This window comes from Halichoerus grypus, chromosome 3, assembly GCF_964656455.1.
Source record: "Halichoerus grypus chromosome 3, mHalGry1.hap1.1, whole genome shotgun sequence".
Taxonomy (NCBI): domain Eukaryota; kingdom Metazoa; phylum Chordata; class Mammalia; order Carnivora; family Phocidae; genus Halichoerus; species Halichoerus grypus.
The window spans coordinates 170,506,889-170,522,803 of record NC_135714.1 but is presented as its reverse complement, the minus strand read 5'-3'; positions in this window follow the sequence as shown (position 1 = coordinate 170,522,803).

The window sequence follows — 15,915 nt, the reverse complement described above, 5'->3', positions numbered from 1 at the left end:
TCATTTGCATCTGTTTTCTAATTTCCTTTGTGAATTTCTTCTTTGAGCCAGTGGTGGTTAAGAAGTGTATTGTTTAACTTAAACAATTTTGTGAATTTTTCATCTTTTTATGGATTTCTCACTATCCTGCTGTGATCAGAGAAAATGCTTTGTATGGTATCTATCTTTTTAAATCTATTGAGACTTAATTTGTGGCCTAAAATGTGGTCTATTCTGGAAAATATTCCATGTGCACTTGAGAAGGTGTACGCTGCTGTTGGGTAGAGTGTTCTCTATATGTCTGTTAGATCCAGTTGCTTTTATTGTGTTAAGTCCCCTGTTTCCTTACTTAACTTCTGTTTCTCCTGTTCATTGTTGTGAGGGGGCTATTGAAGTCTTCAACGGTTATTGTAAAACTGTCTATTTCTCCCTTCAGTTCTATCAGTTTTTGCTTCATATATATTTTTTTTTTAAGATTTTATTTATTTATTTGAGAGAGAGAAAATGAGAGAGAGCACATGAGAGGGGGGAGGGTCAGAGGGAGAAGCAGACTCCCTGCCGAGCAGGGAGCCCGATGTGGGACTCGATCCCGGGACTCCAGGATCATGACCTGAGCCGAAGGCAGTTGCTTAACCAACTGAGCCACCCAGGCGCCCGCTTCATATATTTTTGATGGTCTGTCATTAGATGCATAAATATTAATAATTATTATATCTTCTTGCTGTTTTAAACCTTTTATTGATATATAATGTTCTTCTTTGTCTCTTCTAACCTTTTTTGATTTAAAGTCTATTTTGTCTGATATTAGCATAGCCTCCTGTGCTCTCTTGGATACTATTTACTTGGAATATATTTTTCCATCCTTATCCTTTCAACCTGTTTGTGTCCTTGAACCTCAAGTGAGCTTCTTGTGGACAGCATATAGTTGGGTCATGTGTTTTTGTCCATTCTGCCAATCTATTGATTGAAGAGTTTATGTACAAATTTAAAGTAATTACTGATTAGGAGAGACTTAGTTCTGTCATTGCGCTGTTTGTTTTTTATATGCCCTATAGCCATTTTGTTCTTTATTTCCTGCATTTCTGTTCTTCCTTTGTGTTTAGTTGATTTTTTTTTTTTTTTTTTTTTGCAGAAAATGTTTAAATTCCTTTATTATTTCCTTTTGTGTATACTCTATAGCTACTTTGTGGTCACCATGTGGATTACATTTAATATCCCAAAGTTATAACACTCTAATTTTAATTCATAGCAGCTTAACTTCAGTAACATAAAAACTTCGCTTATTTGCAGCTCTGCCCCACCCCTTTCAGTTATTGGTGTCACAGAATTACATCTGTGTACATTGTGTTCCTAAAAATATAAACTTATTATTCATCTAAATTCATTAGTCTCCTAAATTATGTAGAAAGCACAATTTGTAGTTACAAACCAAAGTTACAGTGATACTAGCTTTGACACTATAAAATTGAGGGTTTTTTCTTAAAATACATGTCTCTAAATCATGTAGAAAACAAAAGGTACAGTTGCAATAATATTAGCTTTTATAATTGCCCTTTTGTTTACCTTTATTAGATTTTTATCTTTCCATATGGTTTTGATTTACTGACTAGTGGCATTTCATTTCACCTTGCTGACTCCCTTGAGCATTTCTTGTGGGGCAGGTCTAGTGGTCACGGACTCCCTTAGCTGTTATTTATCTGGGAGTGTCATAATTTCTTCCTCACTTTTGGAGAACAGTTTTGTTGCATAGTTTTTTTGTTGACAGTTCTTTTCTTTTAGCACTTTGGATATATTGACCCACCATCTTCTGGCTTCCAAACTTCTGATAAAAAATCTACTTATAATCTTATTGAAGATCCCTTGTTATGTGATGATTTGCTTCTCTCTTGCAGCTCTCAAGATTCTCTGTCTTTGGCTTTTGAAAGTTTGATTATAATGAGTCTTAGTGTGAGTCTCTTTGAATTCATCTTGCTTGAAGTTTGTTGACCTTCTTGGATATTTATATTCATGTCTTTCATCAAATTTGGGAAGTTTTCAGCCATTATTTCTTCAAATGCGTTCTCTCTGTCCATTTCTGTCTCTCTTTTCTTTCTCGGACTCCCATGATGCATACATTGGTCCTCTCAATGGTGTCATGTCCCACAGGTCCCTTAGGTTTTGTTTGCTTTTCTTCAATTTTTTTTTTTTTTTTCTGTTCTTTGGCCTCAATAATTTCCATTGGCGTGTCTTCAATTCACTGAATCTTCTGCTGTTCAAATCTGCCTTTAAATCTGCCAGTAAATTTTTCATTTCAGTTATTGAATTTTTTCAGCTCCAGAGTTTCTTTTTGGTTTCTTTTTAAGTTTTCTCTATCTTCGATATTTCCATTCTGTTCATACATCATTTTCTTGGCTTTCTACACATCTTCTTTTAGTTCTTTGAGCACCTTTAAGACAGTTTTTAAAGTCTTTGTTTAGATTACTATTAGGTCTTTTTCAGGAACAGTTTCTATTGATATATTTTTTCCTTTGAGTAGGTCATAATTTCCTGTTTCTTTGTATACCTTGTGATTTTGCATTGAACACTGGACCTTTGAAACTAATGATGGGGTAACAGTAAATCAGACACTCCCTTTTCCAGGGTTTGCTGTTTTCTTGTTATTGTTTGTGTTTATTGGTTTTGGTTTTTTGTTTGTTGTAGGCTGTCTCAGTGCCAAGGTGTGGCCTGAGGTATAAACTTCATGTCTTCTCAGGTCTTTTCTGAGCCTTTCCCTGGGCATGCACAGCCACTTTCTAATTTTCCCTGCATATGCAATTATTTTTGAATGTCCTAGTCTTTAAGTCTGGCTCCTGAATAGGGAAAAAATGAAAAACAAATAGGAAAAGAAAAGGTACCAGCCCTTTAAATACCTTGTAAGTCCATCTCAACCAGAGGGAAAGAGGATTGCAACAATGAGGGGAGGTCCAGTAATGGCTGCCTGCCTCTTTGCACCTCTGTGATCAGCAGCACCAATCAGCAATCAGAGCACAGAACCCCATGTATTTAGAGGATTGGGTCCTTTTTACCCACCCTATCTCCCACAAGCAGAGTGCAAGCTGCTCCAGGAACATTTGTACAACCACCTGCCACATGGCTAGGAGTGAAGGATGGGTAGCTGGTACAGAGCTAAGAGCTGAAACTGACCAAAATTAACTGTGATTTACCATCCAAGAGTTCCCCTAGAAGTTGCAAGCCTTCAACAGACCCCAGAGTTCCAAAATAGTTAAAAAAGAGATTCTGCCAGTGTAATTGTGTCGGCAGAGAGACAGATTCCTGGTGCTTCCTACTCTACTATCTTCCCAGAATCCTCTGAGAATTTATTTTTTTTTTAAGATTTTATTTATTTATTTGACAGAGACACGGTGAGAGAGGGAACACAAGCGGGAGAGTGGGAGAGGGAGAAGCAGGCTTCCCGTGGAGCAGGAAGCCCAGTGCGGGGCTCGATCCCAGGACCCTGGGATCATGACCTGAGCCGAAGGCAGACGCTTAACGAGTGAGCCACCCAGGTGCCCCAATTTTTTTTTTTAATGTATCTAATAAACCAGCTCTGAAAATCCTCTCACTTGTCAAAACAACTTCATTTTTAAAAAACCAAAATCAGTATCCTTTATTTACAGCTTGGTTTCAAATAATGTAGCTGTTTCGAAAAACTTGAACATCCCTTCCCTGGCTGAAAAATAATTACTGAGTGTTGTGAAAATTAATAAAGGAAAACCTCACTGAAGTGGAGGCCAGAAGAGAGAGCAGTACTGTGCAACATCAATTATAAACACCAACAGAACAGTTCCCAACAGGAAAGAATCATCAATTCCAAGTCCCAGTAGGGAAAGATGTACATTGCATCTCCCACAAGACCTCTACTACCCCTGCAGCTCACCCAGTGGGAAACTGTCATCACCCTGGACTCTTACTTTTTTCCAAGAGACTTTCATTCAAAACAACACCCCCCAGCTTTCTCATTCTCCATAATATAACATGCCTCTCCTTACTTTGTTGGACATGCCTATGGTTTTACCCTAGCTTGCATATTCCTAAATTGCAACTTTCTGTTATTCCCGAGTAAGCCCATTTTTGCTGGTAAAATAACTGTTTTAGTTTTTTAAGATTAACAGGGTATTCAAAGGAATGTACTACAGTTTCTGAAGGCAATAATGTTGATCAAGTATGTACTATGAGTCATACTATTCTATGCCTTCAGTAGGATAAATTTGTAAATCTTCACAGCAACTTTTTTTTTTCACAGCAACCTTATTTGCTTACAAATTCTTCTAACTTGTTAAGGAAAACTATTCAAAATAAATTCACACAATTACCTAAACTTTGCTTTTTGTCCCAGTTCTATTAGGTTCTATGAGAATAAAAGTAAATGACTATTGCTGAGTGAAATAAGTCAATCAGAGAAAGACATGTATCATATGACCTCACTAATATGAGGAATTCTTAATCTCAGGAAACAAACTGAGGGTTGCTGGAGTGGTGGGGGGTGGGAGGGATGGGGTGGCTGGGTGATAGACATTGGGGAGGGTATGTGCTATGGTGAGCGCTGTGAATTGTGCAAGACTGTTGAATCACAGACCTGTACCTCTGAAACAAATAATACAATATATGTTAAAAAAAAAAAAAAAGGAAGATGATAGGAGGGGAAGAATGAAGGGGGGGAAATCGGAGGGATGAGATGAACCATGAGAGACGATGGACTCTGAAAAACAAACTGAGGGTTCTAGAGGGGAGGGGGGTGGGAGGATGGGTTAGCTTGATGATGGGTATTAAAGAGGGCACATTCTGCATGGAGCACTGGGTGTTATACACAAACAATGAATCATGGAACACTACGCCAAAAACTAATGATGTAATGTATGGTGATTAACATAACAATAAAAATTTAAAAAAAAATAAATGACTATTTCTGCCCCCGAGGAATTACAATGAATCCTAAGAGAACCACCTAAGTGTAAATCTGAAAATATGAGATTGTTTGACTCAGGAAAAAGATTGTCTTAAGAGCCAGGACTATGAAGTTTGAAAGGAAATTATCTGCTTGGGTTCAAAGCTTTGTGTATGAGAGGATGTTTTAAGCCTCGTAAGTGCGGTATTCCTTGGGACCCAAAGTTGTTCCCAGCTCAAATGTAAATTTTTTTAAACTTCAAGTTGCAGCTCCTGTTATCTCTGAAGTTGCAATTTTCCTCAAGTATGATTCTGACCATTTCATTGTCTCTCTTAAAAAGCTTCAGTGGCTACCCACTGCCTACAGAAAAGGAAGGGAGTAAAGGAGATTAATATTTTTTGTGCACCTGTGTCCAGGACAATGTACAAACTGCCCTCCACAAATGACCTTGTTTAATCCTCATACATTGCCTCCCAGCTTCCTGGTTAAATCACCCTTTCCCTTTCCCTAAATGGTTTCCAATCTTTTTATACTTACAGTTTTACTATTTTCTGTTCATTAAAATCGCACCAAAATTCTTCGGAGAACTGAGGAAGGTATAAATACTTTTATATTAGGAACACTGGAACAAACAAGATGTTTTAAGCATGACGGCAATCTAATTTCCTGAATAGATCATGAAAATAACATAAGGAGAAATGGCATATGCCTCATCTAATTTCGTTCGTTAACAGACCCGGCATGTGTGCACCCACTTGGCTGTGTTTGCAGGCATGGCTGCCCTCAACCTCCAGACGTGGCAGCGGGCCTTCAGTCTCAGTGAGACTGCAATAAGAGATCATCAACTTTGCCATCTCCTTGTATCTAAAGCTTTCTGACCTGCAATCAACAATATCACATGTCTCCACTTGAGTGAACTCAGTCATGAGTAATGGACTGCCAACAATGGTGTGTCGACAGTTTAATAAACAAAACAAGAGAGATACTAACGGCCATATCATCAGTCTCTTTCTCTTGGTTGCACAACTTTTAGTTCTGTATCAAACTTGGTCCCAGAAAGCACTTACCCTGGGCTAATGGGAATGTATTAGTTCCTTGATTTTAGCAGAGAAATAGCTGTGTGAATAACATCTCCATGTCTTCCAAAAATTATAGTCAAAGACAGTCTCAATTATGTTACCTTCTGTTGTCTTATAGGATCCATGTAAGAAATTTTTCTCAAAATTTAGTACAAGTAAAAATTTGTCTCTTCAAACTTCTATGATTCATTGTATCAGACAGAGGAGTCCTACTGGTTCCCATTTTTAGGCTTCCTACCAGGGAGCTCAGAGCCAGTTACTGTGTCCATTGCCTCACCATGGCTTCCCATCACATTGCCCTGAGTCTTTCCTTAAATAGTTTCTGATCTTTTTATACCTACAATTTTACTGTTTTGTCTAAATTTAAAAAGCTATGTCAAATCTTGAGGAGAATTAAGAATAAATAAGTACATAGTAGTAACTTGGACATGTATTAGCAACCTAGTGTTCCCAGTTTTTAAAACGCGTAGGAATGAGCGTTTCATGGAATATGAATTCCTAGGTGAGGAACAAAAACAAAAGTTGTAATGGGCGCCTGGGTGGCTCAGTTGGTTAAGCCACTGCCTTCGGCTCAGGTCATGATCCTGGAGTCCCAGGATCGAGTCCCACATCGGACTCCCTGCTTGGCGGGGAGTCTGCTTCTCCCTCTGACCCTCCCCCTTCTCATGCTCTCTCTCTATCTCATTCTCTCTCTCAAATAAATAAAATCTTTAAAAAAAAAAAAAACAAAAGTTGTAATGAAGGCAAGAGTCGTAGTGTCCTGTCACGCTAGAATTTTACAGAGTGACTAGATCATATAAATGACACAATAAAAATAGCAGTATGCTGTGTGCTTCATCTAAAATTCAATAGTAAAAAAAGGTGTGAAGTTTAAAAAATTAAAATTAAAAAAAATAGTAGTATGCCAAGTACAACTCCTCTCAGTTTGGTAAACAAACATAAGGTCAGACACTGTGGTGCGTAACCTGCATGTAACCCGTGCATCAGAGGAAGAAATTGTATCACTCAGTGAGGGAGACCAACAAGAACACAATCACAGAATAATATGTTTTTGTAAAAGTAGGGATGGGCAAGAAATGGTACAAAAGAACACAGGAAGGACTCCAAGGACAAGAAATCACAAAAGCTTCCTGGAAAGGGGGGCCTAAGCCAAGACTTGAAACACTAGAGCAGTTAGCCAGGCCAAGGAGGGAAGAGGAGATGGCTATTTTGGGTAGAAATACCATGAGCAAGGCACAAAGCCATAGGGTACATACAGCACTGTGGGCACTCTAAGAAGCTGGGCAGGGTAATATGTTAGGATAAGAGTGGGTTGTGGGAGGAGGACAGCTTCCTGTCTTTTAGGGTCCCATAGGAGAGCCCTGGGAGCTTCTGGAGGACTTGAAGCTAAGGTCTGAAATGATTAGAATTATATTTTAAAATCTGATTTGCATTTAGAAAGATGCTTCTGGTGACTATGGAGAATGGAGGCCACATCACAGGGTTAGAAATCAGTGGCTATGCTGGCAGTCCAAGTGAGAAGAAATAAGGACCCCATAGCACATAAAGGTGGGGATGGCATGGCAATGGGCAGGCAGCTCTGCTTCCTGTAATGGCAGACTAAGTAATTTGGGTCAATCCACACTGAAGACATTTAAAAATTGGATAAAATATAAAAACATTTTTCTGAAGACATCAAATTGCTAATGAGGTAGTGAAGAATTGTTGCACCAAGATCTAGGAGAAAACAAGTCCAGAGAAGTGAGTTCAGCATTTGGCCAGGCCAGGTGTTAGCCAAGAGACTGAATAGCACCGCCAAAAGCCAAACAGCCAAATGCAGTGATCCTAAATCTGAGGTCCACAGACCGTTCAATTCAGGGGGTCTATGACCTTGGTTAAGAAAAAAATTACATCTTTCTTTTCCTTAACCACTAAATGAAGCTTAGACTTTTCTTCTGTTACTAATCTAGGCTGCAAGCCATAGTAATAGTCACAGTACTTGTGACTTTGTCATCAACAGAAATCAAATGTTTCCATCAACATTTACAGTTGTTGCAGATACCTCAAAATGTCATTTACGTTCATCACTATGCGAAATTACAGTTGGTATTAGACCTGCTGCAAGAACTTGCTATTTAATACATTAATAGAGAAGCACATGTATTACCTTATCACAAATTTTTAATCAGTGTTTTGATAACTTTATTTCAATATAATAAGTTTCCTTTGTAATCCTATATATTTTATGATTTTAGGGGCACCTGGGTGGCTCAGTCAGTTAGGTGTCTGACTTTTGATCTCAGCTCAGGTCTTGATCTCAGGGTCATGGCCTTGGGCCCTGTGTTGAGCTCCACACCTACTTAAAAAACTTAAAAACAAGACAAAACAAAACATTGTTCCAAGGAGTCCGTAGCCATCAGATTGTCAAAGGACAAAAAAGGTTAAGCACCTCTTGCCTAGTGGAACCAGTGGCACAAAAGTTAGAGTTCAGTGCCTGCGAAGATTGAGAGTTCTGGTAAACCATCCTCCTTTGGGATCAGGATTCAGGGAGTAAAGGAGAATTAGAAGTAAACCAAGCCCTCACACACAGATTTTAGGTCAGCTTTGAATCATGTGGATGGTCCTGAAAATTTCAAACTTGTAAATTGGATTAAAGCAATCCAATTTATGCTGGTGAACAGAACAAAAATCATCTCTGAGGAAAGAGAACATCCTAGGCCTCAAATGATTTCTATAAATAATTTTTCAAATGCAATGTCTAACATAAAATTAACTAGGCATATAAAGAGAAAAGATAATGTGTGTGAGAATCAATAGAAGCAACAGATAACAGAAAGTCAGGTATTCCAAATGGTGGAATTAATAGGCACAGACTATAAAACAGCCATATTCGTGGGGATAAAAGATGAACTCCAAAATTTCAGGGAGGAACTAGAAGCAGTACAAAATAACATTGCAGATTTGAAAAAAAAAGGGGGGGGGTTAGCAATGAGCAAGTCTAAAGAAGGAAATGACCATTTAGATTGGAGGTGAGTGGAAATTACAGTAGAAGAGAGAGAAGTCTAGAATGACATCCAATCTGGGTAACTGTGAAAACAAAAATTACATTAATTGGGATAGGAAAATATAGAAAAATCTTGTTAGTTGGAAGTAGAGTGAAGGAAATGATGATGTCATGGACGTATGGAGCTTAATGTATTCATGGGATATGAAAGTGGAAATTCCTGCAGAAAAATGACTGGCTGCAGCTCAGACAGGAGGTCTGGCATGGAATATAACATGGAAGTCATCAGTACTTGGGTGAAGTTGAAGGAGCAGATGAGATAACCAAAGGACAAGTGTAGACTACAGGGTGTGAAGAGAGTGCCATAGATCAGGGATTCTCGTTACAAGTGATGAAACTCAACCTGAGTTAACTTCAGGAAAAGGAATTTCCTGGCTCCTGTAACCGAAAATGGCAGCTGGCCTCCAATGACCAACTAGGTCTACAGATTCCAACAGTACGTTGAGAAGGATATGTGTGCGTGTGTGTGTGTGTGTGTGTGTGTGTACCAGTATATGTGTGCGTGTGTGTGTGTGTGTGTGTGTGTACCAGTCTCTATCTTTTCTCCTGCGTCTCCATGTCTTTTGACCTTAATCTCTCCTGCAGATGGGGTTTCTCCTGAGCAGGAAATAGAACGCAGACAGCTTCGTGGTTACTCCACTCCAGCGTAGTGAATTCACATGTTCAAGTCCCACCCCTCCAAGGTGATGCTGTTTGGAAGTGGGGTCTTTGAGACGTAATAAGGTTAGATGAGGTCATGAGGGTGAGACTTCAATGATGGGATTAGTGTCCTTATAAGAAGAGGAGGAGATCAGAGATACCTCCCTTTCCACCATGGGAGGACACTGCAAGGAGCAAGGAGGTAACCAACTACAAGCCAAGAAGTAGGCTCTCACTAGAATCCATCCATGCTGGCATCTTGATCTCAGACTTCCAGCCTCCAGACCTATGAGAAATAGTTGTCTGTTTTTTAAGCCACCCAGATTATGGTATTCGTTTTGGCAGCCTGAACTAAAACAGCATACAAAAGTTCCATGGAATTTCCATCCTGGGAGTCTCTGAGAAAGATGTAGCTGTGTCCTCTGTCAATGGGAAATTGGGACTTCCTTGCTGCTTGTGATTCACAGCCAATCAAGATGCTTTAGACTCCAATGACCTTTAAAATGAAACTGCTTAAAAATAAACTATTGGGACTACATCAAAATAAAAAATTTCTGCACAGCAAAGGAAATAATCAAAACTAAAAGACAACCTCCTGAATGGGAGAAGATATTTACAAATGATATCTCCAACAAAGGGTTAGTATTCAAAATGTATAAAGAACTTGTACAAAGCAACACCAAAAAACCCCAAATAATCCAATTTAAAAATGGTCAGAAGACATGAACAGATATTTTTCCAACAAAGACATAAATGCAAATAAAAAACAGAATGAGATATGACCTCACACCTGTTAGGAAGGCGAAAATCAGGGGCCCCTAGTTGGCTCAGTTGTTAGGCATCTGCCTTCGGCTCGGGTCATGATTCCGGGGTCCTGGGATCGAGCCCCATGTCGGGCTCCATGCTCAGAGGGAAGCCTGCTTCTCCCCCTCCCACTCCCCCTGCTTGTGTTCCCTCTCTCTCTGTGTCTCTCTCTGTCAAATAAATAAATAAAATCTTAATTTAAAAAAAAAAGAAAGGCTAAAATCAGAACCACAAGAAACAACAAGTGTTGGCAAGGATGTGGAGAAAAAGGAATCCTCATGCACTGTTGGTGGGAATGCAAACTGCTGCAGCCACTGTGGAAAACAGTGTGGAGGTTCCTCAAAAAATTAAAAATAGAACTACCATATGATCCAATAATTCCACTACTGGGTGTTTTCCCAAAGAATACGAAAATGCTAATTTGGAAAGATATATGCATCTTTATGTTTATTGCAGCATTATTTACAACAGTCAAATTATGGAAGCATCCCAAGCGTCCATCTATAGAGGAATGGATAAAGAAGACGTGATAGCTATACACAATGGAATATTACTCAGCCATAAAAAAGAATGAAATCTTGCCATTTGCAACAAAATGGATAGATCTATGGTGAGTCAGAGAAAGACAAATACCGTATGCTTTCACTCATATGTGGAATTTAGGAAACAAAACAAACAAAGGAAAAAAAGAGACAAAAAAACAGACTTTTACGCCTGGGTGGCTCAGTCATTGAGCGTCTGCCTTCAGCTCGGGTCATGATCCCAGAGTCCTGGGATCAAGCCCCGCATCAGGCTCCCTGCTCAGCGGGAAGCCTGCTTCTCCCTCTCCCACTCCCCCTGCTTGTGTTCCCTCTCTCCCTGTCTCTCTCTCTGTCAAATAAATAAATAAAATCTTAAAAAAAAAAAAACAGACTTTTAACTACAGAGAACAAACTGATGTTTACCAGAGGGTCAGTGGATGGTGGATGGGTGAAACAGGTGAAGGGGATTAAGAGCACACTTATCTTGATGAGCACTAAACAATGTATAGAATCGTTGAATCACTATACTGTACACCTGAAACTAATATAACACTATGTGCTAATTATACTAGTATTAAAATTTTTTTTAAATGAAACTGCTTAAGTTTCGTGAATTAAACAGAACAGACAGGAGTCTGGACACGATGAACAATGATGAAGCCATCAATTTGTATGTGGTAATTAGAGGCATAAACTAGATCTGATGACCGATTTGATCTTGGTTTTTAAGGGATAAGTTAGTTTTATGGGATAAAGAAAGCAGGAAGAAATGGCTGGGAAATTATTTAATTGAAAGGAAGAAGGAAGGAATTAAGCAGCTTTTTTTAAAAAAAATGAATGTTAAAAGACCAAAATTCTCTAGTATTATGATTAGCAGGAGGAAAACAATGGAAAAGAAATGGAGACTCATAAAAATCAAGCCGCTTTTCTAAAGTATAAGTCGGCACATTCAGGAACATATATAAAGAACAAAAGAATCAGAAAAATGACAAGTGACAAAGACAGAATTTTTTACCAAGAGGGAAGAGACCTATATGGTATCATGAAGAAAAGGCTTTTTGTCATAACACTGGATTGGTCTACCAAAGAAGTTTGTAGAAGCTAAGATCTTGGAGATGCAAAAAAAGTCATAAATACTTTTCTGTTCCTGAAAGCTTTCAACACTTGCTTGCCTAAAGCTTGCAAAGGCTTGGACCAGAAAATCTCCCAAGTTCCCTGGCAGTTTTCAGTCTGCCAGCAGCCCAGCAGTCTTCTGAAGATTTATGCCCAGACCCACACATGGCCTCTTTCAGAAAATTAACACTAAACCCTTACATTTGCAAGGTGCTTTTTGTTTATCAAAATGTTTTCACAAGGAACAGGTTACCATGAAATGATGCTGGGATTTGGAGTCAAAACTAGGCTCAAGTCCTGAATCTGCATTTTTTTAAAGATTTTATTTATTTATTTGACAGAATGAGAGGGCACAAGCAGGGGTAGTGGCAGAGGGAGAGGGAGAAGCAGGCTTCCTGCTGAGGAGGGAGCCCAACAAGGGGCTCAATCCCGGGCCCCTGGGATCATGACCTGAGCCTAAGGCAGACGCTTAACCAACCAAGCCACCAGGTGTCCCCGGAATCTGCATTTTTATCAACTCAGGAACATTGGAGAAATCACTTCCTTATATGTAAAATAGGGAGAATAGTAACACCAACATAACAGGGTTGTCAGAAGGAAAAAGTGAGATGAGGTGTGAAAAGGTTTTAGAAAATTCTTAAATATTAATACATATATAAATTGTTCGTTTATTGCTGTCTTCTTCTACAGTACATTGATGTAGGCAGAGATCCCTATCTCATTTGTAGACTATCATGGCTGTTCATAATTACCAGTAAGTGATTTGGCCAAGACTGGAACCTAGCACTTCTGACGCAGAAAACCAGTTATCTTTCCTTGACCCCACATCACCTGTCCAACAGAAATATGTTCTAGCCTTGTGCTCTTCAGATGGTAGTCACTACAGAAAACACCACCCCAGCTCCCCAGTTTCCGTGTTCTGTGTTAAGTAGTAAGGTTGCTTATCTTGTGGTAGATCTTTTCCACTTCTAACTTTGGTTCAATATGTTTTTTTGTGGGTGAAGGTTTTTAAAATCTCAATGTTTTTTTTGTGGGTGAAGGTTTTTAAAATCTTTGAGACTTTTGCATGCCTGCATGCACATGGTGTGTTTCTGTGTTTACCAGATTTGGGAAATTTAGGTGTACAGGATAAATACACACAATCCTGATAGAAGGAGGTCTGAATAATAGCCAGAAACTCATCTTTCAGTCCACATTAGCTTTGAAAGCAATGCTAGGATCTCGTTGAACTAGATGCTTGGCATTAGACAATGAGGATGGAGAAAAACCAACTCTTAGGCAATGTAGGTCAATTGAAAACCTAGAGCTTATTGAAAAGGACCAAGAGCAAGAAGAAAAGAAGAGAAATATAGAAAAACACAGTCTAGCTATTTCTGTTCCTCCCAAATAACCTCACACTTAAAATAACAGAAAAGTGGATTTAGTAAGTACTAAATACAGCTATAACAGACTGATATTAATGAAGCAAAATGGGGTACAGATAGAATTATCAATGTAGACTGCAAGGCAAAAAAAATTTAATAGGATAAAGAGGGTTATCATTCGTTGATATAAGATAGACTCACTAAGAAGGTACAATAGTGCTGAGTTTTCATGCACCAAACAAGATAGTATTGCAATAATATAAAGCATAGTTATCAGAGAGTATATGAATTTGAGAAAATCACTATCATCATAGAAGATTTGAACACTCGTTTCTCAGAATTTGAATTCAAGTGAGGGAATTTTATTTTAACAAAATAAGAAAATACTTTTTTTAAGAAAATTTGTTCACATTTTGACCAACAAAGAAAATCTCAATAAATTCCCCCAAAATAAATGTAATAAAGACCACATTTTCTGAATGCTAAAAATTAAACCCCATGTGGTCAGCAACCTTGCCATTTCTGTTCACCTTTGTACCTCAGCACCTAACACATCCTTTACCACATTGTAGGGATCCAGAGTATTGGTGCATAAGAAAGAAAGGAAAGGTGACCCATAATATAACTCTAAATCAACATGAAAAATATATCCTCCCCCAGGATCATCCCTTAGAAATTTCAATAACATGCTTAAGAATAATTCTCACGGGGGCGCCTGGATGGCTTAGTCCACTAAGTGTCTGCCTTCAGCTCAGGTCATGATCTCAGGGTCCTGGGATCCAGCCCCACTTTGGCAAGCTCCCTGCTCAGCAGGGAGCCTGCTTCTCCCTCTCCTCCGCCCTCATGCTCTCTCTCGCTATCTCTGTCGCTATCTCTGTCTCTCTCAAATAAATAAATAAAATCAAAAAAAAAAAAAAAAGGTAGCCCACGGCACCAACATTATTAACCCAAGAACTACTACTTCATTTAAAAATATACAAATGGCAGGGCACCTGGGTGGCTCAGTCGTTAAGCGTCTGCCTTCGGCTCAGGTCATGATCCCAGGGTCCTGGGATCGAGCCCCGCATCGGGTTCCCTGCTCCGCGGGAAGCCTGCTTCTCCCTCTCCCATTCCCCCTGCTTGTGTTCCCTCTCTCACTATCTCTCTCTCTCTGTCAAATAAATAAATAAAATCTTTAAAAATATATATATATACACAAATGGCTTACTATAAAACTTGACAAGAGATTTGATTATGCATCTCACTGAGAAGAAAATGGAAATGGCAGAAAATATATGAAAAAAATACTACATACCATTTTCATTTAAAAATATAATCAGGGCCGCCTGGGTGGCTCAGTCGGTTAAGTGTCTGACTCTTGATTACAGCTCAGGTCATGATCTCAGGGTCGTGAGATTGAGCCCCACATGGGGTTCTGCTCTGGGTAAGGAACCTGCTTAAGATTCTCTCTCTCCCTCTGCCCCTCCCCACCCCCGCCATTTTCTCTCTCTCTCTAAAATAAATAAATAAATATTTTAAAAAGGAACAATCAAAACAATCATGAGAGGGGCGCCTGGGTGGCTCAGTCTTTAAGCATCTGCCTTCAGCTCAGGTCATGATCCCAGGGTCCTGGGATCAAGCCCCGCATCGGGCTCCCTGCCCCGCAGGAAGCCTGCTTCTCCCTCTCCTACTCCCCCTGCTTGTGTTCCTTCTCTCACTGTGTCTCTGTCAAATAAATAAATAAAATCTTTAAAAAAAAATCATGAGATACTGTTTTTCACCTATCATATTGGAAAATATTTTAAAGTGTGATCATTCTAGTGATGGTGAAGCTATGGAAATAGGGCAACTCTTGAAGATTATTGGTGAAATTATAAACTTACACAGCCTTTCTGGAAGCAATATGGTGGTACTTATCAAAGTTTTAAATATGGGTACCCTTTGAACTAACAGTTCTCATTCTAAATATCTGTCATGGAGAAATTCTCACACATGTACACAAATGTATGTATGCAAGAGTTTTTTAGGGGGCTTCGTTTTTTTTTAAAGATTTTATTTATTTATTTGACAGAGAGAGAGCACTAGCAGGGGAGCTGCAGAGGGAGGAGAAGCAGGCTCCCTACTAAGCAGGGAGCCCAATGTGGGGCTCGATCCCAGAACCCTGGGATCATGACCGCAGCCGAAGGCAGACACTTAACTGACAGAGCCACCCAGGTGCCCCAGTATCCAACCGTTTTAGTTGCACTATTTTATTGGCAAAAAATTTGAGAATCACCTATGGGGCGCCTGGGTGGCTCAGTCGGTTAAGCTTCCAACTCTTGGTTTCAGCTCAGGTCATGATCTCGGGGTTGTGAGATTGAGCCCCACCTCAGGCTCTGAGCTCAATGGAGAGTCTGCTTCTCTCCCTCTCCCTCTACCCCTCCCCCACTCATGCTCGTGCTCTCTCTCTCTAAATTAAATAATCTTTTTAAAATATTTAGAATCACCTAAA